This window comes from Ambystoma mexicanum, chromosome 4p (assembly GCF_040938575.1).
Source record: "Ambystoma mexicanum isolate Mex_15411 chromosome 4p, UKY_AmexF1_1, whole genome shotgun sequence".
Classification (NCBI taxonomy): domain Eukaryota; kingdom Metazoa; phylum Chordata; class Amphibia; order Caudata; family Ambystomatidae; genus Ambystoma; species Ambystoma mexicanum.
This window is the reverse complement of record NC_090927.1, coordinates 843318976-843335747: the sequence shown is the minus strand read 5'-3', so window position 1 is coordinate 843335747 and position 16772 is coordinate 843318976. Positions and strand designations below refer to the sequence as shown.

The following is a 16772-nucleotide window of genomic DNA, read 5'->3' as shown; positions in this document are numbered from 1 at the left end:
AAAACTCACAAGGCCCAAAGCCTACGGCCACACCACACTGAATGTGCCTGATCTCGTCTGATCTCGGATGCTAAGCAGTGTCGGGCCTCGTTAGTACCTGGATGGGAGACCGCCTGGGAATACCAGGTGCTGTAGGCTTTTTTGTGCTCCAAGTTCAGGAAGTGAGCCCTTTCTCAATTGCCTTTTAAAACTGCAAGGTCTAGCCGACTAGATGCTTAAAAGTACAAAACTCACTAGGCCCATAGCCTACGGCCACACCACACTGAATGCGCCTGATCTCGTTTGATCTCAGAAGCTAAGCAGTGTTGGACCTAGTTAGTACCTGGATGGGAGACCGCCTGGGAATACCAGGTGCTGTAGGCTTTTTTGTACTCCAAGTCCAGGAAGTGAGCCATTTCTCAATTGCCTTTCAAAACTGCAAGGTCTAGCCGACTAGATGCTTAAAAGTACAAAACTCACAAGGCCCAGAGCCTACGGCCACACCACACTGAATGCGCCCGATCTCATCTGATCTCGGAAGCTAAGCAGTGTCGGGCCTCGTTAGTACCTGGATGGGAGACCGCCTGGGAATACCAGGTGCTGTAGGCTTTTTTGTGCTCCAAGTTCAGGAAGTGAGCCATTTCTCAATTGCCTTTCAAAACTGCAAGGTCTAGCTGACTAGATGCTTAAAAGAACAAAAGTCACTAGGCCCAGAGGCTACGGCCACACCACACTGATTGCGCCCGATCTCGTCTGATCTCGGAAGCTAAGCAGTGTCGGGCCTAGTTAGTACCTGGATGGGAGACCACCTGGGAATACCAGGTGCTGTAGGCTTTTTTGTGCTCCAAGTTCAGGAAGTGAGCCATTTCACAATTGCCTTTCAAAACTGCAAGGTCTAGCCGACTAGATGCTTAAAAGTACAAAACTCATTAGGCCCAGAGCCTACGGCCACACCACACTGAATGCGCCCGATCTCGGAAGCTAAGCAGTGTCGGGCCTAGTTAGTACCTGGATGGGAGACTGCCTGGGAATACCAGGTGCTGTAGGCTTTTTTGTGCTCCATGATTAGTAATTGCGCAACTTCTCAATTATTTTTCAAATTTGGTATGTTTCCAAAATAATTGTATCCCGTTTTATAGCGGAAATGTTGGACAACATCATGAGGGCTGGAGCTACCTTTTTACATAGAATTAGCATACAGGTAGTGTGTTCATGGGTAATAAATCGACTTTCACATGTAATGCAGTACAGAGAATATTGAGTCCTTCAAGAGGCATGAAAGAAACCCATTATTGTGTTGATTGTTCTCTCCACCTCCCTGCAACAGACACAGGATGGATGAATTAAAGTTATCCTACCAGACATAGGAGTCCTGAATGGGCCCACCAGTCTTATATATCTCGCCTGATCGAGGCTGATCGAGCGATGAGCGTGGTATCATGTTGCAAGTGGCTGCATGGCTTAGCTTACTAAATGCAAATGCATAAGAGTAATATTCTTAGCATTCCTAGAGCCTACGGCCACACCACACTGAATGCACCCGATCTCGTCTGATCTTGGAAGTTAAGCAGTGTCAGGCCTACTTAGTACCTGGATGGGAGACCGCCTGGGAATACCAGGTGCTGTAGGCTTTTTTGTGCTCCAAGTTCAGGAAGTGAGCCATTTCTCAATTGCCTTTCAAAACTGCAAGGTCTAGCTGACTAGATGCTTAAAAGTACAAAAGTCACTAGGCCCAGAGGCTATGGCCACACCACACTGATTGCGCCCGATCTCGTCTGATCTCGGAAGCTAAGCAGTGTCGGGCCTAGTTAGTACCTGGATGGGAGACCACCTGGGAATACCAGGTGCTGTAGGCTTTTTTTGTACTCCAAGTTCAGGAAGTGAGCCATTTCTCAATTGCCTTTCAAAACTGCAAGGTCTAGCCGACTAGATGCTTAAAAGTACAAAACTCACAAGGCCCAAAGCCTACGGCCACACCACACTGAATGTGTCTGATCTCGGATGCTAAGCAGTGTCGGGCCTTGTTAGTACCTGGATGGGAGACCGCCTGGGAATACCAGGTGCTGTAGGATTTTTTGTGCTCCAAGTTCAGGAAGTGAGCCCTTTCTCAATTGCCTTTTAAAACTGCAAGGTCTAGCCGACTAGATGCTTAAAAGTACAAAACTCACTAGGCCCAGAGCCTACGGCCACACCACACTGAATGCGCCTGATCTCGTCTGATCTCAGAAGCTAAGCAGTGTCGGGCCTTGTTAGTACCTGGATTGGAGACCGCCTGGGAATACCAGGTGCTGTAGGCTTTTTTGTACTCCAAGTTCAGGAAGTGAGCCATTTCTCAATTGCCTTTCAAAACTGCAAGGTCTAGCCGACTAGATGCTTAAAAGTACAAAACTCACAAGGCCCAGAGCCTACGGCCACACCACACTGAATGCGCCCGATCTCGGAAGCTAAGCAGGGTCGGGCCTAGTTAGTACCTGGATGGGAGACTGCCTGGGAATACCAGGTGCTGTAGGCTTTTTTGTGCTCCATGATTAGTAATTGCGCAACTTCTCAATTATTTTTCAAATTTGGTATGTTTCCAAAATAATTGTATCCCGTTTTATAGCGGAAATGTTGGACAACATCATGAGGGCTGGAGCTACCTTTTTACATAGAATTAGCATACAGGTAGTGTGTTCATGGGTAATAAATCGACTTTCACATGTAATGCAGTACAGAGAATATTGAGTCCTTCAAGAGGCATGAAAGAAACCCATTATTGTGTTGATTGTTCTCTCCACCTCCCTGCAACAGACACAGGATGGATGAATTAAAGTTATCCTACCAGACATAGGAGTCCTGAATGGGCCCACCAGTCTTATATATCTCGCCTGATCGAGGCTGATCGAGCGATGAGCGTGGTATCATGTTGCAAGTGGCTGCATGGCTTAGCTTACTAAATGCAAATGCATAAGAGTAATATTCTTAGCATTCCTAGAGCCTACGGCCACACCACACTGAATGCACCCGATCTTGTCTGATCTCGGAAGTTAAGCAGTGTTAGGCCTAGTTAGTACCTGGATGGGAGACCGCCTGGGAATACCAGGTGCTGTAGGCTTTTTTGTGCTCCAAGTTCAGGAAGTGAGCCCTTTCTCAATTGCCTTTCAAAACTGCAAGGTCTAGCCGACTAGATGCTTAAAAGTACAAAACTCACAAGGCCCAGAGCCTACGGCCACACCACACTGAATGCGCCCGATCTAGTCTGATCTCGGAAGCTAAGCAGTGTTGGGCCTCGTTAGTACCTGGATGGGAGACCGCCTGGGAATACCAGGTGCTGTAGGCTTTTTTGTGCTCCAAGTTCAGGAAGTGAGCCATTTCTCAATTGCCTTTCAAAACTGCAAGGTCTAGCTGACTAGATGCTTAAAAGTACAAAAGTCACTAGGCCCAGAGGCTAGGGCCACACCACACTGATTGCGCCCGATCTCGTCTGATCTCGGAAGCTAAGCAGTGTCGGGCCTAGTTAGTACCTGGATGGGAGACCACCTGGGAATACCAGGTGCTGTAGGCTTTTTTGTGCTCCAAGTTCAGGAAGTGAGCCATTTCACAATTGCCTTTCAAAACTGCAAGGTCTAGCCGACTAGATGCTTAAAAGTACAAAACTCACTAGGCCCAGAGCCTACGGCCACACCACACTGAATGCGCCCGATCTCAGAAGCTAAGCAGGGTCGGGCCTAGTTAGTACCTGGATGGGAGACTGCCTGGGCATACCAGGTGCTGTAGGCTTTTTTGTGCTCCATGATTAGTAATTGCGCAACTTCTCAATTATTTTTCAAATTTGGTATGTTTCCAAAATAATTGTATCCCGTTTTATAGCGGAAATGTTGGACAACATCATGAGGGCTGGAGCTACCTTTTTACATAGAATTAGCATACAGGTAGTGTGTTCATGGGTAATAAATCGACTTTCACATGTAATGCAGTACAGAGAATATTGAGTGCTTCAAGAGGCATGAAAGAAACCCATTATTGTGTTGATTGTTCTCTCCACCTCCCTGCAACAGACACAGGATGGATGAATTAAAGTTATCCTACCAGACATAGGAGTCCTGAATGGGCCCACCAGTCTTATATATCTCGCCTGATCGAGCGATGAGCGTGGTATCATGTTGCAAGTGGCTGCATGGCTTAGCTTACTAAATGCAAATGCATAAGAGTAATATTCTTAGCATTCCTAGAGCCTACGGCCACACCACACTGAATGCACCCGATCTCGTCTGATCTTGGAAGTTAAGCAGTGTCAGGCCTAGTTAGTACCTGGATGGGAGACCGCCTGGGAATACCAGGTGCTGTAGGCTTTTTTGTGCTCCAAGTTCAGGAAGTGAGCCCTTTCTCAATTGCCTTTTAAAACTGCAAGGTCTAGCCGACTAGATGCTTAAAAGTACAAAACTCACTAGGCCCAGAGCCTACGGCCACACCACACTGAATGCGCCTGATCTTGTCTGATCTCAGAAGCTAAGCAGTGTCAGGCCTAGTTAGTACCTGGATGGGAGACCGCCTGGGAATACCAGGTGCTGTAGGCTTTTTTGTACTCCAAGTTCAGGAAGTGAGCCCTTTCTCAATTGCCTTTCAAAACTGCAAGGTCTAGCCGACTAGATGCTTAAAAGTACAAAACTCACTAGGCCCAGAGCCTACGGCCACACCACACTGAATGCGCCTGATCTCATCTGATCCCAGAAGCTAAGCAGTGTTGTGCCTAGTTAGTACCTGGATGGGAGACCACCTGGGAATACCAGGTGCTGTAGGCTTTTTTTGTACTCCAAGTTCAGGAAGTGAGCCCTTTCTCAATTGCCTTTCAAAACTGCAAGGTCTAGCCGACTAGATGCTTAAAAGTACAAAACTCACAAGGCCCAAAGCCTTCGGCCACACCACACTGAATGTGCCCGATCTCGTCTGATCTCGGATGCTAAGCAGTGTCGGGCCTCGTTAGTACCTGGATGGGAGACCGCCTGGGAATACCAGGTGCTGTAGGCTTTTTTGTGCTCCAAGTTCAGGAAGTGAGCCCTTTCTCAATTGCCTTTTAAAACTGCAAGGTCTAGCCGACTAGATGCTTAAAAGTACAAAACTCACTAGGCCCAGAGCCTATGGCCACACCACACTGAATGCGCCTGATCTCGTCTGATCTCAGAAGCTAAGCAGTGTCAGGCCTAGTTAGTACCTGGATGGGAGACCGCCTGGGAATACCAGGTGCTGTAGGCTTTTTTGTACTCCAAGTTCAGGAAGTGAGCCATTTCTCAATTGCCTTTCAAAACTGCAAGGTCTAGCCGACTAGATGCTTAAAAGTACAAAACTCACAAGGCCCAGAGCCTATGGCCACACCACACTGAATGCGCCCGATCTCGTCTGATCTCGGAAGCTAAGCAGTGTCGGGCCTCGTTAGTACCTGGATGGGAGACCGCCTGGGAATACCAGGTGCTGTAGGCTTCTTTGTGCTCCAAGTTCAGGAAGTGAGCCATTTCTCAATTGCCTTTCAAAACTGCAAGGTCTAGCCGACTAGATGCTTAAAAGTACAAAACTCACAAGGCCCAGAGCCTACTGCCACACCACACTGAATGCGCCCGATCTCGTCTGATCTCGGAAGCTAAGCAGTGTCGGGCCTCGTTAGTACCTGGATGGGAGACCACCTGGGAATACCAGGTGCTGTAGGCTTTTTTGTGCTCCAAGTTCAGGAAGTGAGCCATTTCACAATTGCCTTTCAAAACTGCAAGGTCTAGCCGACTAGATGCTTAAAAGTACAAAACTCACTAGGCCCAGAGCCTACGGCCACACCACACTGAATGCGCCCGATCTTGGAAGCTAAGCAGTGTCGGGCCTAGTTAGTACCTGGATGGGAGACTGCCTGGGAATACCAGGTGCTGTAGGCTTTTTTGTGCTCCATGATTAGTAATTGCGCAACTTCTCAATTATTTTTCAAATTTGGTATGTTTCCAAAATAATTGTATCCCGTTTTATAGCGGAAATGTTGGACAACATCATGAGGGCTGGAGCTACCTTTTTACATAGAATTAGCATACAGGTAGTGTGTTCATGGGTAATAAATCGACTTTCACATGTAATGCAGTACAGAGAATATTGAGTGCTTCAAGAGGCATGAAAGAAACCCATTATTGTGTTGATTGTTCTCTCCACCTCCCTGCAACAGACACAGGATGGATGAATTAAAGTTATCCTACCAGACATAGGAGTCCTGAATGGGCCCACCAGTCTTATATATCTCGCCTGATCGAGCGATGAGCGTGGTATCATGTTGCAAGTGGCTGCATGGCTTAGCTTACTAAATGCAAATGCATAAGAGTAATATTCTTAGCATTCCTAGAGCCTACGGCCACACCACACTGAATGCACCCGATCTCGTCTGATCTTGGAAGTTAAGCAGTGTCAGGCCTAGTTAGTACCTGGATGGGAGACCGCCTGGGAATACCAGGTGCTGTAGGCTTTTTTGTGCTCCAAGTTCAGGAAGTGAGCCCTTTCTCAATTGCCTTTTAAAACTGCAAGGTCTAGCCGACTAGATGCTTAAAAGTACAAAACTCACTAGGCCCAGAGCCTACGGCCACACCACACTGAATGCGCCTGATCTTGTCTGATCTCAGAAGCTAAGCAGTGTCAGGCCTAGTTAATACCTGGATGGGAGACCGCCTGGGAATACCAGGTGCTGTAGGCTTTTTTGTACTCCAAGTTCAGGAAGTGAGCCCTTTCTCAATTGCCTTTCAAAACTGCAAGGTCTAGCCGACTAGATGCTTAAAAGTACAAAACTCACTAGGCCCAGAGCCTACGGCCACACCACACTGAATGCGCCTGATCTCATCTGATCCCAGAAGCTAAGCAGTGTTGTGCCTAGTTAGTACCTGGATGGGAGACCACCTGGGAATACCAGGTGCTGTAGGCTTTTTTTGTACTCCAAGTTCAGGAAGTGAGCCCTTTCTCAATTGCCTTTCAAAACTGCAAGGTCTAGCCGACTAGATGCTTAAAAGTACAAAACTCACAAGGCCCAAAGCCTTCGGCCACACCACACTGAATGTGCCCGATCTCGTCTGATCTCGGATGCTAAGCAGTGTCGGGCCTCGTTAGTACCTGGATGGGAGACCGCCTGGGAATACCAGGTGCTGTAGGCTTTTTTGTGCTCCAAGTTCAGGAAGTGAGCCCTTTCTCAATTGCCTTTTAAAACTGCAAGGTCTAGCCGACTAGATGCTTAAAAGTACAAAACTCACTAGGCCCAGAGCCTATGGCCACACCACACTGAATGCGCCTGATCTCGTCTGATCTCAGAAGCTAAGCAGTGTCAGGCCTAGTTAGTACCTGGATGGGAGACCGCCTGGGAATACCAGGTGCTGTAGGCTTTTTTGTACTCCAAGTTCAGGAAGTGAGCCATTTCTCAATTGCCTTTCAAAACTGCAAGGTCTAGCCGACTAGATGCTTAAAAGTACAAAACTCACAAGGCCCAGAGCCTATGGCCACACCACACTGAATGCGCCCGATCTCGTCTGATCTCGGAAGCTAAGCAGTGTCGGGCCTCGTTAGTACCTGGATGGGAGACCGCCTGGGAATACCAGGTGCTGTAGGCTTTTTTGTGCTCCAAGTTCAGGAAGTGAGCCATTTCTCAATTGCCTTTCAAAACTGCAAGGTCTAGCCGACTAGATGCTTAAAAGTACAAAACTCACAAGGCCCAGAGCCTACTGCCACACCACACTGAATGCGCCCGATCTCGTCTGATCTCGGAAGCTAAGCAGTGTCGGGCCTCGTTAGTACCTGGATGGGAGACCACCTGGGAATACCAGGTGCTGTAGGCTTTTTTGTGCTCCAAGTTCAGGAAGTGAGCCATTTCACAATTGCCTTTCAAAACTGCAAGGTCTAGCCGACTAGATGCTTAAAAGTACAAAACTCACTAGGCCCAGAGCCTACGGCCACACCACACTGAATGCGCCCGATCTTGGAAGCTAAGCAGTGTCGGGCCTAGTTAGTACCTGGATGGGAGACTGCCTGGGAATACCAGGTGCTGTAGGCTTTTTTGTGCTCCATGATTAGTAATTGCGCAACTTCTCAATTATTTTTCAAATTTGGTATGTTTCCAAAATAATTGTATCCCGTTTTATAGCGGAAATGTTGGACAACATCATGAGGGCTGGAGCTACCTTTTTACATAGAATTAGCATACAGGTAGTGTGTTCATGGGTAATAAATCGACTTTCACATGTAATGCAGTACAGAGAATATTGAGTCCTTCAAGAGGCATGAAAGAAACCCATTATTGTGTTGATTGTTCTCTCCACCTCCCTGCAACAGACACAGGATGGATGAATTAAAGTTATCCTACCAGACATAGGAGTCCTGAATGGGCCCACCAGTCTTATATATATCGCCTGATCGAGGCTGATCGAGCGATGAGCGTGGTATCATGTTGCAAGTGGCTGCATGGCTTAGCTTACTAAATGCAAATGCATAAGAGTAATATTCTTAGCATTCCTAGAGCCTACGGCCACACCACACTGAATGCACCCGATCTCGTCTGATCTTGGCTTTCAAAACTGCAAGGTCTAGCTGACTAGATGCTTAAAAGTACAAAAGTCACTAGGCCCAGAGGCTATGGCCACACCACACTGATTGCGCCTGATCTCGGAAGCTAAGCAGTGTCGGGCCTAGTTAGTACCTGGATGGGAGACCACCTGGGAATACCAGGTGCTGTAGGCTTTTTTGTGCTCCAAGTTCAGGAAGTGAGCCATTTCACAATTGCCTTTCAAAACTGCAAGGTCTAGCCGACTAGATGCTTAAAAGTACAAAACTCACTAGGCCCAGAGCCTACGGCCACACCACACTGAATGCGCCCGATCTCGGAAGCTAAGCAGGGTCGGGCCTAGTTAGTACCTGGATGGGAGACTGCCTGGGAATACCAGGTGCAGTAGGCTTTTTTGTGCTCCATGATTAGTAATTGCGCAACTTCTCAATTATTTTTCAAATTTGGTATGTTTCCAAAATAATTGTATCCCGTTTTATAGCGGAAATGTTGGACAACATCATGAGGGCTGGAGCTACCTTTTTACATAGAATTAGCATACAGGTAGTGTGTTCATGGGTAATAAATCGACTTTCATATGTAATGCAGTACAGAGAATATTGAGTCCTTCAAGAGGCATGAAAGAAACCCATTATTGTGTTGATTGTTCTCTCCACCTCCCTGCAACAGACACAGGATGGATGAATTAAAGTTATCCTACCAGACATAGGAGTCCTGAATGGGCCCACCAGTCTTATATATCTCGCCTGATCGAGGCTGATCGAGCGATGAGCGTGGTATCATGTTGCAAGTGGCTGCATGGCTTAGCTTACTAAATGCAAATGCATAAGAGTAATATTCTTAGCATTCCTAGAGCCTACGGCCACACCACACTGAATGCACCCGATCTTGTCTGATCTCGGAAGTTAAGCAGTGTTAGGCCTAGTTAGTACCTGGATGGGAGACCGCCTGGGAATACCAGGTGCTGTAGGCTTTTTTGTGCTCCAAGTTCAGGAAGTGAGCCCTTTCTCAATTGCCTTTCAAAACTGCAAGGTCTAGCCGACTAGATGCTTAAAAGTACAAAACTCACAAGGCCCAAAGCCTACGGCCACACCACACTGAATGTGCCCGATCTCGTCTGATCTCGGATGCTAAGCAGTGTCGGGCCTCGTTAGTACCTGGATGGGAGACCGCCTGGGAATACCAGGTGCTGTAGGCTATTTTGTGCTCCAAGTTCAGGAAGTGAGCCCTTTCTCAATTGCCTTTTAAAACTGCAAGGTCTAGCCGACTAGATGCTTAAAAGTACAAAACTCACTAGACCCAGAGCCTACAGCCACACCACAATGAATGCGTCTGATCTCAGAAGCTAAGCAGTGTCGGGCCTAGTTAGTACCTGGATGGGAGACCGCCTGGGAATACCAGGTGCTGTAGGCTTTTTTGTGCTCCATGATTAGTAATTGCGCAACTTCTCAATTATTTTTCAAATTTGGTATGTTTCCAAAATAATTGTATCCCGTTTTATAGCGGAAATGTTGGACAACATCATGAGGGCTGGAGCTACCTTTTTACATAGAATTAGCATACAGGTAGTGTGTTCATGGGTATTAAATCGACTTTCACATGTAATGCAGTACAGAGAATATTGAGTCCTTCAAGAGGCATGAAAGAAACCCATTATTGTGTTGATTGTTCTCTCCACCTCCCTGCAACAGACACAGGATGGATGAATTAAAGTTATCCTACCAGACATAGGAGTCCTGAATGGGCCCACCAGTCTTATATATATCGCCTGATCGAGGCTGATCGAGCGATGAGCGTGGTATCATGTTGCAAGTGGCTGCATGGCTTAGCTTACTAAATGCAAATGCATAAGAGTAATATTCTTAGCATTCCTAGAGCCTACGGCCACACCACACTGAATGCACCCGATCTCGTCTGATCTTGGCTTTCAAAACTGCAAGGTCTAGCTGACTAGATGCGTAAAAGTACAAAAGTCACTAGGCCCAGAGGCTATGGCCACACCACACTGATTGCGCCTGATCTCGGAAGCTAAGCAGTGTCGGGCCTAGTTAGTACCTGGATGGGAGACCACCTGGGAATACCAGGTGCTGTAGGCTTTTTTGTGCTCCAAGTTCAGGAAGTGAGCCATTTCACAATTGCCTTTCAAAACTGCAAGGTCTAGCCGACTAGATGCTTAAAAGTACAAAACTCACTAGGCCCAGAGCCTACGGCCACACCACACTGAATGCGCCCGATCTCGGAAGCTAAGCAGGGTCGGGCCTAGTTAGTACCTGGATGGGAGACTGCCTGGGAATACCAGGTGCTGTAGGCTTTTTTGTGCTCCATGATTAGTAATTGCGCAACTTCTCAATTATTTTTCAAATTTGGTATGTTTCCAAAATAATTGTATCCCGTTTTATAGCGGAAATGTTGGACAACATCATGAGGGCTGGAGCTACCTTTTTACATAGAATTAGCATACAGGTAGTGTGTTCATGGGTAATAAATCGACTTTCATATGTAATGCAGTACAGAGAATATTGAGTCCTTCAAGAGGCATGAAAGAAACCCATTATTGTGTTGATTGTTCTCTCCACCTCCCTGCAACAGACACAGGATGGATGAATTAAAGTTATCCTACCAGACATAGGAGTCCTGAATGGGCCCACCAGTCTTATATATCTCGCCTGATCGAGGCTGATCGAGCGATGAGCGTGGTATCATGTTGCAAGTGGCTGCATGGCTTAGCTTACTAAATGCAAATGCATAAGAGTAATATTCTTAGCATTCCTAGAGCCTACGGCCACACCACACTGAATGCACCCGATCTTGTCTGATCTCGGAAGTTAAGCAGTGTTAGGCCTAGTTAGTACCTGGATGGGAGACCGCCTGGGAATACCAGGTGCTGTAGGCTTTTTTGTGCTCCAAGTTCAGGAAGTGAGCCCTTTCTCAATTGCCTTTCAAAACTGCAAGGTCTAGCCGACTAGATGCTTAAAAGTACAAAACTCACAAGGCCCAAAGCCTACGGCCACACCACACTGAATGTGCCCGATCTCGTCTGATCTCGGATGCTAAGCAGTGTCGGGCCTCGTTAGTACCTGGATGGGAGACCGCCTGGGAATACCAGGTGCTGTAGGCTATTTTGTGCTCCAAGTTCAGGAAGTGAGCCCTTTCTCAATTGCCTTTTAAAACTGCAAGGTCTAGCCGACTAGATGCTTAAAAGTACAAAACTCACTAGACCCAGAGCCTACAGCCACACCACAATGAATGCGTCTGATCTCAGAAGCTAAGCAGTGTCGGGCCTAGTTAGTACCTGGATGGGAGACCGCCTGGGAATACCAGGTGCTGTAGGCTTTTTTGTGCTCCATGATTAGTAATTGCGCAACTTCTCAATTATTTTTCAAATTTGGTATGTTTCCAAAATAATTGTATCCCGTTTTATAGCGGAAATGTTGGACAACATCATGAGGGCTGGAGCTACCTTTTTACATAGAATTAGCATACAGGTAGTGTGTTCATGGGTATTAAATCGACTTTCACATGTAATGCAGTACAGAGAATATTGAGTCCTTCAAGAGGCATGAAAGAAACCCATTATTGTGTTGATTGTTCTCTCCACCTCCCTGCAACAGACACAGGATGGATGAATTAAAGTTATCCTACCAGACATAGGAGTCCTGAATGGGCCCACCAGTCTTATATATCTCGCCTGATCGAGCCTGATCGAGCGATGAGCGTGGTATCATGTTGCAAGTGGCTGCATGGCTTAGCTTACTAAATGCAAATGCATAAGAGTAATATTCTTAGCATTCCTAGAGCCTACGGCCACACCACACTGAATGCACCCGATCTCGTCTGATCTTGGAAGTTAAGCAGTGTCAGGCCTAGTTAGTACCTGGATGGGAGACCGCCTGGGAATACCAGGTGCTGTAGGCTTTTTTGTGCTCCAAGTTCAGGAAGTGAGCCCTTTCTCAATTGCCTTTTAAAACTGCAAGGTCTAGCCGACTAGATGCTTAAAAGTACAAAACTCACTAGACCCAGAGCCTACGGCCACACCACACTGAATGCGCCTGATCTCGTCTGATCTCGGATGCTAAGCAGTGTCGGGCCTCGTTAGTACCTGGATGGGAGACCGCCTGGGAATACCAGGTGCTGTAGGCTTTTTTGTGCTCCAAGTTCAGGAAGTGAGCCCTTTCTCAATTGCCTTTTAAAACTGCAAGGTCTAGCCGACTAGATGCTTAAAAGTACAAAACTCACTAGGCCCAGAGCCTACGGCCACACCACACTGAATGCGCCTGATCTCGTCTGATCTCAGAAGCTAAGCAGTGTCGGGCCTAGTTAGTACCTGGATGGGAGACCGCCTGGGAATACCAGGTGCTGTAGGCTTTTTTTGTGCTCCAAGTTCAGGAAGTGAGCCATTTCTCAATTGCCTTTCAAAACTGCAAGGTCTAGCCGACTAGATGCTTAAAAGTACAAAACTCAGTAGGCCCAGAGCCTACAGCCACACCACACTGAATGCTCCCGATCTCGGAAGCCAAGCAGGGTCGGGCCTCGTTAGTACCTGGATGGGAGACCGCCTGGGAATACCAGGTGCTGTAGGCTTTTTTGTGCTCCATGATTAGTAATTGCGCAACTTCTCAATTATTTTTCAAATTTGGTATGTTTCCAAAATAATTGTATCCCGTTTTATAGCGGAAATGTTGGACAACATCATGAGGGCTGGAGCTACCTTTTTACATAGAATTAGCATACAGGTAGTGTGTTCATGGGTAATAAATCGACTTTCACATGTAATGCAGTACAGAGAATATTGAGTCCTCCAAGAGGCATGAAAGAAACCCATTATTGTGTTGATTGTTCTCTCCACCTCCCTGCAACAGACACAGGATGGATGAATTAAAGTTATCCTACCAGACATAGGAGTCCTGAATGGGCCCACCAGTCTTATATATCTCGCCTGATCGAGCCTGATCGAGCGATGAGCGTGGTATCATGTTGCAAGTGGCTGCATGGCTTAGCTTACTAAATGCAAATGCATAAGAGTAATATTCTTAGCATTCCTAGAGCCTATGGCCACACCACACTGAATGCACCCGATCTCGTCTGATCTTGGAAGTTAAGCAGTGTCAGGCCTTGTTAGTACCTGGATGGGAGACTGCCTGGGAATACCAGGTGCTGTAGGCTTTTTTGTGCTCCAAGTTCAGGAAGTGAGCCCTTTCTCAATTGCCTTTCAAAACTGCAAGGTCTAGCCGACTAGATGCTTAAAAGTACAAAACTCACTAGGCCCAGAGCCTACGGCCACACCACACTGAATGCGCCCGATCTCGTCTGATCTCAGAAGCTAAGCAGTGTCGGGCCTAGTTAGTACCTGGATGGGAGACCGCCTGGGAATACCAGGTGCTGTAGGCTTTTTTTGTACTCCAAGTTCAGGAAGTGAGCCATTTCTCAATTGCCTTTCAAAACTGCAAGGTCTAGCCGACTAGATGCTTAAAAGTACAAAACTCACAAGGCCCAGAGCCTACGGCCACACCACACTGAATGCGCCCGATCTCGTCTGATCTCGGAAGCTAAGCAGTGTCGGGCCTAGTTAGTACCTGGATGGGAGACCGCCTGGGAATACCAGGTGCTGTAGGCTTTTTTTGTACTCCAAGTTCAGGAAGTGAGCCATTTCTCAATTGCCTTTCAAAACTGCAAGGTCTAGCCGACTAGATGCTTAAAAGTACAAAACTCACAAGGCCCAGAGCCTACGGCCACACCACACTGACTGCGCCTCTCGGAAGCTAAGCAGTGTCGGGCCTAGTTAGTACCTGGGTGGGAGACCGCCTGGGAATACCAGGTGCTGTAGGCTTTTTTGTACTCCAAGTTCAGGAAGTGAGCCATTTCTCAATTGCCTTTCAAAACTGCAACGTCTAGCCGACTAGATGCTTAAAAGTACAAAACTCACTAGGACCAGAGCCTACGGCCACACCACACTGAATGCGCCCAATCTCGTCTGATCTCGGAAGCTAAGCAATGTCAGGCCTAGTTAGTACCTGGATGGGATACTGCCTGGCAATACCAGGTGCTGTAGGCTATTTTGTGCTCCATGATTAGTAATTGCGCAACTTCTCAATTGTTTTTCAAATTTGGTATGTTTCCAAAATAATTGTATCGCGTTTTATAGCGGAAATGTTGGACAACATCATGAGGGCTGGAGCTACCTTTTTACATAGAATTAGCATACAGGTAGTGTGTTCATGGGTAATAAATCGACTTTCACATGTAATGCAGTACAGAGAATATTGAGTCCTTCAAGAGGCATGAAAGAAAACCATTATTGTGTTGATTGTTCTCTCCACCTCCCTGCAACAGACACAGGATGGATGAATTAAAGTTATCCTACCAGACATAGGAGTCCTGAATGGGCCCACCAGTCTTATATATCTCGCCTGATCGAGCCTGATCGAGCGATGAGCGTGGTATCATGTTGCAAGTGGCTGCATGGCTTAGCTCACTAAATGCAAATGCATAAGAGTAATATTCTTAGCATTCCTAGAGCCTACGGCCACACCACACTGAATGCACCCGATCTCGTCTGATCTTGGAAGTTAAGCAGTGTTAGGCCTAGTTAGTACCTGGATGGGAGACCGCCTGGGAATACCAGGTGCTGTAGGCTTTTTTGTGCTCCAAGTTCAGGAAGTGAGCCCTTTCTCAATTGCCTTTCAAAACTGCAAGGTCTAGCCGACTAGATGCTTAAAAGTACAAAACTCACTAGGGCCAGAGCCTACGGCCACACCACACTGAATGCGCCCGATCTCATCTGATCTCAGAAGCTAAGCAGTATTGGGCCTAGTTAGTACCTGGATGGGAGACCGCCTGGGAATACCAGGTGCTGTAGGCTTTTTTTGTACTCCAAGTTCAGGAAGTGAGCCATTTCTCAATTGCTTTTCAAAACTGCAAGGTCTAGCCGACTAGATGCTTAAAAGTACAAAACTCACAAGGCCCAGAGCCTATGCCACACCACACTGAATTCGTCTGATCTCGGAAGCTAAGCAGTGTCGGGCCTCGTTAGTACCTGGATGGGAGACCGCCTGGGAATACCAGGTGCTGTAGGCTTTTTTGTGCTCCAAGTTCAGGAAGTGAGCCATTTCTCAATTGCCTTTCAAAACTGCAAGGTCTAGCTGACTAGATGCTTAAAAGTACAAAACTCACTAGGCCCAGAGCCTACGGCCACACCACACTGATTGCACCCGATCTCGTCTGATCTCGGAAGCTAAGCAGTGTCGGGCCTAGTTAGTACCTGGATGGGAGACTGCCTGGGAATACCAGGTGCTGTAGGCTTTTTTGTGCTCCAAGTTCAGGAAGTGAGCCATTTCTCAATTGCCTTTCAAAACTGCAAGGTCTAGCCGACTAGATGCTTAAAAGTACAAAACTCACTAGGCCCAGAGCCTACAGCCACACCACACTGATTGCGCCCGATCTCGTCTGATCTCGGAAGCTAAGCAGTGTCGGGCCTAGTTAGTACCTGGATGGGAGACAGCCTGGGAATACCAGGTGCTGTAGGCTTTTTTGTGCTCCAAGTTCAGGAAGTGAGCCATTTCTCAATTGCCTTTCAAAACTGCAAGGTCTAGCCGACTAGATGCTTAAAAGTACAAAACTCACTAGGCCCAGAGCCTACGGCCACACCACACTAAATGCGCCCGATCTCGTCTGATCTCAGAAGCTAAGCAGTGTCGGGCCTAGTTAGTACCTGGATGGGAGACCGCCTGGGAATACCAGGTGCTGTAGGCTTTTTTTGTACTCCAAGTTCAGGAAGTGAGCCATTTCTCAATTGCCTTTCAAAACTGCAAGGTCTAGCCGACTAGCTGCTTAAAAGTACAAAACTCACAAGACCCAGAGCCTACGGCCATACCACACTGAATGTGCCCGATCTTGTCTGGTCTCGGAAGCTAAGCAGTGTCGGGCCTCGTTACTACCTGGATGGGAGACCGCCTGGGAATACCAGGTGCTGTAGGCTATTTTGTGCTCTAAGTTCAGGAAGTGAGCCATTTCTCAATTGCCTTTCAAAACTGCAAGGTCTAGCTGACTAGATGCTTAAAAGTACAAAACTCACTAGGCCCAGAGCCTACGGCCACACCACACTGATTTCGTCTGATCTCGGAAGCTAAGCAGTGTCGGGCCTAGTTAGTACCTGGATGGGAGACCGCCTGGGAATACCAGGTGCTGTAGGCTTTTTTTGTGCTCCAAGTTTAGGAAGTGAGCCATTTCTCAATTGCCTTTCAAAACTGCAAGG

The 16772-nt window shown here is 47.3% G+C and overlaps 38 non-coding genes and 18 pseudogenes across 38 annotated transcripts; all 56 read left to right on the top strand.

Moving 5' to 3' along the window:
- Window positions 1–19: 19 nt before the first annotated feature.
- On the top strand, window positions 20–138 carry LOC138454991 (5S ribosomal RNA). The gene has a single exon (XR_011261641.1). It is a non-coding gene; the product is annotated as a 5S ribosomal RNA (ribosomal RNA).
- Window positions 139–244: 106 nt separating this feature from the next.
- Window positions 245–363, top strand: LOC138462466 (5S ribosomal RNA). The gene has a single exon (XR_011265062.1). It is a non-coding gene; the product is annotated as a 5S ribosomal RNA (ribosomal RNA).
- A 106-nt stretch (window positions 364–469) lies between these two features.
- LOC138461017 (5S ribosomal RNA) lies at window positions 470–588 on the top strand. The gene has a single exon (XR_011263663.1). It is a non-coding gene; the product is annotated as a 5S ribosomal RNA (ribosomal RNA).
- Window positions 589–694: 106 nt separating this feature from the next.
- LOC138463310 (5S ribosomal RNA) lies at window positions 695–813 on the top strand. Its single transcript, XR_011265897.1, has one exon. It is a non-coding gene; the product is annotated as a 5S ribosomal RNA (ribosomal RNA).
- Window positions 814–919: 106 nt separating this feature from the next.
- On the top strand, window positions 920–1028 carry LOC138456105 (5S ribosomal RNA; annotated as a pseudogene).
- Window positions 1029–1491: 463 nt separating this feature from the next.
- On the top strand, window positions 1492–1610 carry LOC138454613 (5S ribosomal RNA). Its single transcript, XR_011261282.1, has one exon. It is a non-coding gene; the product is annotated as a 5S ribosomal RNA (ribosomal RNA).
- A 106-nt stretch (window positions 1611–1716) lies between these two features.
- On the top strand, window positions 1717–1835 carry LOC138464943 (5S ribosomal RNA). Its single transcript, XR_011267519.1, has one exon. It is a non-coding gene; the product is annotated as a 5S ribosomal RNA (ribosomal RNA).
- Window positions 1836–1942: 107 nt separating this feature from the next.
- On the top strand, window positions 1943–2051 carry LOC138459672 (5S ribosomal RNA; annotated as a pseudogene).
- A 106-nt stretch (window positions 2052–2157) lies between these two features.
- Window positions 2158–2276, top strand: LOC138454361 (5S ribosomal RNA). The gene has a single exon (XR_011261042.1). It is a non-coding gene; the product is annotated as a 5S ribosomal RNA (ribosomal RNA).
- A 106-nt stretch (window positions 2277–2382) lies between these two features.
- LOC138456628 (5S ribosomal RNA) lies at window positions 2383–2491 on the top strand (annotated as a pseudogene).
- A 463-nt stretch (window positions 2492–2954) lies between these two features.
- Window positions 2955–3073, top strand: LOC138463346 (5S ribosomal RNA). The gene has a single exon (XR_011265932.1). It is a non-coding gene; the product is annotated as a 5S ribosomal RNA (ribosomal RNA).
- A 106-nt stretch (window positions 3074–3179) lies between these two features.
- LOC138465051 (5S ribosomal RNA) lies at window positions 3180–3298 on the top strand. Its single transcript, XR_011267626.1, has one exon. It is a non-coding gene; the product is annotated as a 5S ribosomal RNA (ribosomal RNA).
- A 106-nt stretch (window positions 3299–3404) lies between these two features.
- On the top strand, window positions 3405–3523 carry LOC138454248 (5S ribosomal RNA). The gene has a single exon (XR_011260934.1). It is a non-coding gene; the product is annotated as a 5S ribosomal RNA (ribosomal RNA).
- Window positions 3524–3629: 106 nt separating this feature from the next.
- LOC138459486 (5S ribosomal RNA) lies at window positions 3630–3738 on the top strand (annotated as a pseudogene).
- A 453-nt stretch (window positions 3739–4191) lies between these two features.
- On the top strand, window positions 4192–4310 carry LOC138463549 (5S ribosomal RNA). The gene has a single exon (XR_011266136.1). It is a non-coding gene; the product is annotated as a 5S ribosomal RNA (ribosomal RNA).
- Window positions 4311–4416: 106 nt separating this feature from the next.
- LOC138454606 (5S ribosomal RNA) lies at window positions 4417–4535 on the top strand. Its single transcript, XR_011261275.1, has one exon. It is a non-coding gene; the product is annotated as a 5S ribosomal RNA (ribosomal RNA).
- Window positions 4536–4641: 106 nt separating this feature from the next.
- On the top strand, window positions 4642–4760 carry LOC138454511 (5S ribosomal RNA). Its single transcript, XR_011261184.1, has one exon. It is a non-coding gene; the product is annotated as a 5S ribosomal RNA (ribosomal RNA).
- A 107-nt stretch (window positions 4761–4867) lies between these two features.
- On the top strand, window positions 4868–4986 carry LOC138455097 (5S ribosomal RNA). The gene has a single exon (XR_011261741.1). It is a non-coding gene; the product is annotated as a 5S ribosomal RNA (ribosomal RNA).
- A 106-nt stretch (window positions 4987–5092) lies between these two features.
- Window positions 5093–5211, top strand: LOC138465080 (5S ribosomal RNA). The gene has a single exon (XR_011267656.1). It is a non-coding gene; the product is annotated as a 5S ribosomal RNA (ribosomal RNA).
- A 106-nt stretch (window positions 5212–5317) lies between these two features.
- LOC138463075 (5S ribosomal RNA) lies at window positions 5318–5436 on the top strand. The gene has a single exon (XR_011265662.1). It is a non-coding gene; the product is annotated as a 5S ribosomal RNA (ribosomal RNA).
- Window positions 5437–5542: 106 nt separating this feature from the next.
- Window positions 5543–5661, top strand: LOC138464292 (5S ribosomal RNA). The gene has a single exon (XR_011266873.1). It is a non-coding gene; the product is annotated as a 5S ribosomal RNA (ribosomal RNA).
- Window positions 5662–5767: 106 nt separating this feature from the next.
- Window positions 5768–5876, top strand: LOC138457453 (5S ribosomal RNA; annotated as a pseudogene).
- Window positions 5877–6329: 453 nt separating this feature from the next.
- On the top strand, window positions 6330–6448 carry LOC138463548 (5S ribosomal RNA). Its single transcript, XR_011266135.1, has one exon. It is a non-coding gene; the product is annotated as a 5S ribosomal RNA (ribosomal RNA).
- Window positions 6449–6554: 106 nt separating this feature from the next.
- LOC138455403 (5S ribosomal RNA) lies at window positions 6555–6673 on the top strand (annotated as a pseudogene).
- Window positions 6674–6779: 106 nt separating this feature from the next.
- Window positions 6780–6898, top strand: LOC138454510 (5S ribosomal RNA). Its single transcript, XR_011261183.1, has one exon. It is a non-coding gene; the product is annotated as a 5S ribosomal RNA (ribosomal RNA).
- A 107-nt stretch (window positions 6899–7005) lies between these two features.
- Window positions 7006–7124, top strand: LOC138455096 (5S ribosomal RNA). The gene has a single exon (XR_011261740.1). It is a non-coding gene; the product is annotated as a 5S ribosomal RNA (ribosomal RNA).
- Window positions 7125–7230: 106 nt separating this feature from the next.
- Window positions 7231–7349, top strand: LOC138465079 (5S ribosomal RNA). The gene has a single exon (XR_011267655.1). It is a non-coding gene; the product is annotated as a 5S ribosomal RNA (ribosomal RNA).
- Window positions 7350–7455: 106 nt separating this feature from the next.
- On the top strand, window positions 7456–7574 carry LOC138463074 (5S ribosomal RNA). Its single transcript, XR_011265661.1, has one exon. It is a non-coding gene; the product is annotated as a 5S ribosomal RNA (ribosomal RNA).
- A 106-nt stretch (window positions 7575–7680) lies between these two features.
- Window positions 7681–7799, top strand: LOC138464291 (5S ribosomal RNA). Its single transcript, XR_011266872.1, has one exon. It is a non-coding gene; the product is annotated as a 5S ribosomal RNA (ribosomal RNA).
- Window positions 7800–7905: 106 nt separating this feature from the next.
- On the top strand, window positions 7906–8014 carry LOC138457452 (5S ribosomal RNA; annotated as a pseudogene).
- A 574-nt stretch (window positions 8015–8588) lies between these two features.
- Window positions 8589–8697, top strand: LOC138458057 (5S ribosomal RNA; annotated as a pseudogene).
- Window positions 8698–8803: 106 nt separating this feature from the next.
- LOC138458344 (5S ribosomal RNA) lies at window positions 8804–8912 on the top strand (annotated as a pseudogene).
- Window positions 8913–9375: 463 nt separating this feature from the next.
- On the top strand, window positions 9376–9494 carry LOC138463344 (5S ribosomal RNA). The gene has a single exon (XR_011265931.1). It is a non-coding gene; the product is annotated as a 5S ribosomal RNA (ribosomal RNA).
- Window positions 9495–9600: 106 nt separating this feature from the next.
- LOC138454314 (5S ribosomal RNA) lies at window positions 9601–9719 on the top strand. Its single transcript, XR_011260996.1, has one exon. It is a non-coding gene; the product is annotated as a 5S ribosomal RNA (ribosomal RNA).
- Window positions 9720–9825: 106 nt separating this feature from the next.
- LOC138457790 (5S ribosomal RNA) lies at window positions 9826–9934 on the top strand (annotated as a pseudogene).
- Window positions 9935–10508: 574 nt separating this feature from the next.
- LOC138458056 (5S ribosomal RNA) lies at window positions 10509–10617 on the top strand (annotated as a pseudogene).
- Window positions 10618–10723: 106 nt separating this feature from the next.
- On the top strand, window positions 10724–10832 carry LOC138456627 (5S ribosomal RNA; annotated as a pseudogene).
- Window positions 10833–11295: 463 nt separating this feature from the next.
- On the top strand, window positions 11296–11414 carry LOC138463343 (5S ribosomal RNA). Its single transcript, XR_011265930.1, has one exon. It is a non-coding gene; the product is annotated as a 5S ribosomal RNA (ribosomal RNA).
- A 106-nt stretch (window positions 11415–11520) lies between these two features.
- Window positions 11521–11639, top strand: LOC138454313 (5S ribosomal RNA). Its single transcript, XR_011260995.1, has one exon. It is a non-coding gene; the product is annotated as a 5S ribosomal RNA (ribosomal RNA).
- Window positions 11640–11745: 106 nt separating this feature from the next.
- LOC138457789 (5S ribosomal RNA) lies at window positions 11746–11854 on the top strand (annotated as a pseudogene).
- Window positions 11855–12317: 463 nt separating this feature from the next.
- On the top strand, window positions 12318–12436 carry LOC138463546 (5S ribosomal RNA). The gene has a single exon (XR_011266132.1). It is a non-coding gene; the product is annotated as a 5S ribosomal RNA (ribosomal RNA).
- A 106-nt stretch (window positions 12437–12542) lies between these two features.
- LOC138454495 (5S ribosomal RNA) lies at window positions 12543–12661 on the top strand. Its single transcript, XR_011261169.1, has one exon. It is a non-coding gene; the product is annotated as a 5S ribosomal RNA (ribosomal RNA).
- Window positions 12662–12767: 106 nt separating this feature from the next.
- LOC138463681 (5S ribosomal RNA) lies at window positions 12768–12886 on the top strand. The gene has a single exon (XR_011266268.1). It is a non-coding gene; the product is annotated as a 5S ribosomal RNA (ribosomal RNA).
- A 107-nt stretch (window positions 12887–12993) lies between these two features.
- LOC138458001 (5S ribosomal RNA) lies at window positions 12994–13102 on the top strand (annotated as a pseudogene).
- Window positions 13103–13565: 463 nt separating this feature from the next.
- Window positions 13566–13684, top strand: LOC138455102 (5S ribosomal RNA). Its single transcript, XR_011261746.1, has one exon. It is a non-coding gene; the product is annotated as a 5S ribosomal RNA (ribosomal RNA).
- Window positions 13685–13790: 106 nt separating this feature from the next.
- LOC138463208 (5S ribosomal RNA) lies at window positions 13791–13909 on the top strand. The gene has a single exon (XR_011265795.1). It is a non-coding gene; the product is annotated as a 5S ribosomal RNA (ribosomal RNA).
- A 107-nt stretch (window positions 13910–14016) lies between these two features.
- Window positions 14017–14135, top strand: LOC138461990 (5S ribosomal RNA). Its single transcript, XR_011264592.1, has one exon. It is a non-coding gene; the product is annotated as a 5S ribosomal RNA (ribosomal RNA).
- Window positions 14136–14242: 107 nt separating this feature from the next.
- LOC138459331 (5S ribosomal RNA) lies at window positions 14243–14348 on the top strand (annotated as a pseudogene).
- A 106-nt stretch (window positions 14349–14454) lies between these two features.
- LOC138458078 (5S ribosomal RNA) lies at window positions 14455–14573 on the top strand (annotated as a pseudogene).
- Window positions 14574–15036: 463 nt separating this feature from the next.
- LOC138463057 (5S ribosomal RNA) lies at window positions 15037–15155 on the top strand. Its single transcript, XR_011265644.1, has one exon. It is a non-coding gene; the product is annotated as a 5S ribosomal RNA (ribosomal RNA).
- A 106-nt stretch (window positions 15156–15261) lies between these two features.
- On the top strand, window positions 15262–15380 carry LOC138464967 (5S ribosomal RNA). Its single transcript, XR_011267543.1, has one exon. It is a non-coding gene; the product is annotated as a 5S ribosomal RNA (ribosomal RNA).
- Window positions 15381–15701: 321 nt separating this feature from the next.
- Window positions 15702–15820, top strand: LOC138462448 (5S ribosomal RNA). Its single transcript, XR_011265044.1, has one exon. It is a non-coding gene; the product is annotated as a 5S ribosomal RNA (ribosomal RNA).
- Window positions 15821–15926: 106 nt separating this feature from the next.
- LOC138454382 (5S ribosomal RNA) lies at window positions 15927–16045 on the top strand. The gene has a single exon (XR_011261061.1). It is a non-coding gene; the product is annotated as a 5S ribosomal RNA (ribosomal RNA).
- Window positions 16046–16151: 106 nt separating this feature from the next.
- LOC138454254 (5S ribosomal RNA) lies at window positions 16152–16270 on the top strand. Its single transcript, XR_011260939.1, has one exon. It is a non-coding gene; the product is annotated as a 5S ribosomal RNA (ribosomal RNA).
- A 107-nt stretch (window positions 16271–16377) lies between these two features.
- LOC138455444 (5S ribosomal RNA) lies at window positions 16378–16496 on the top strand (annotated as a pseudogene).
- Window positions 16497–16602: 106 nt separating this feature from the next.
- LOC138458238 (5S ribosomal RNA) lies at window positions 16603–16711 on the top strand (annotated as a pseudogene).
- Window positions 16712–16772: the final 61 nt, after the last annotated feature.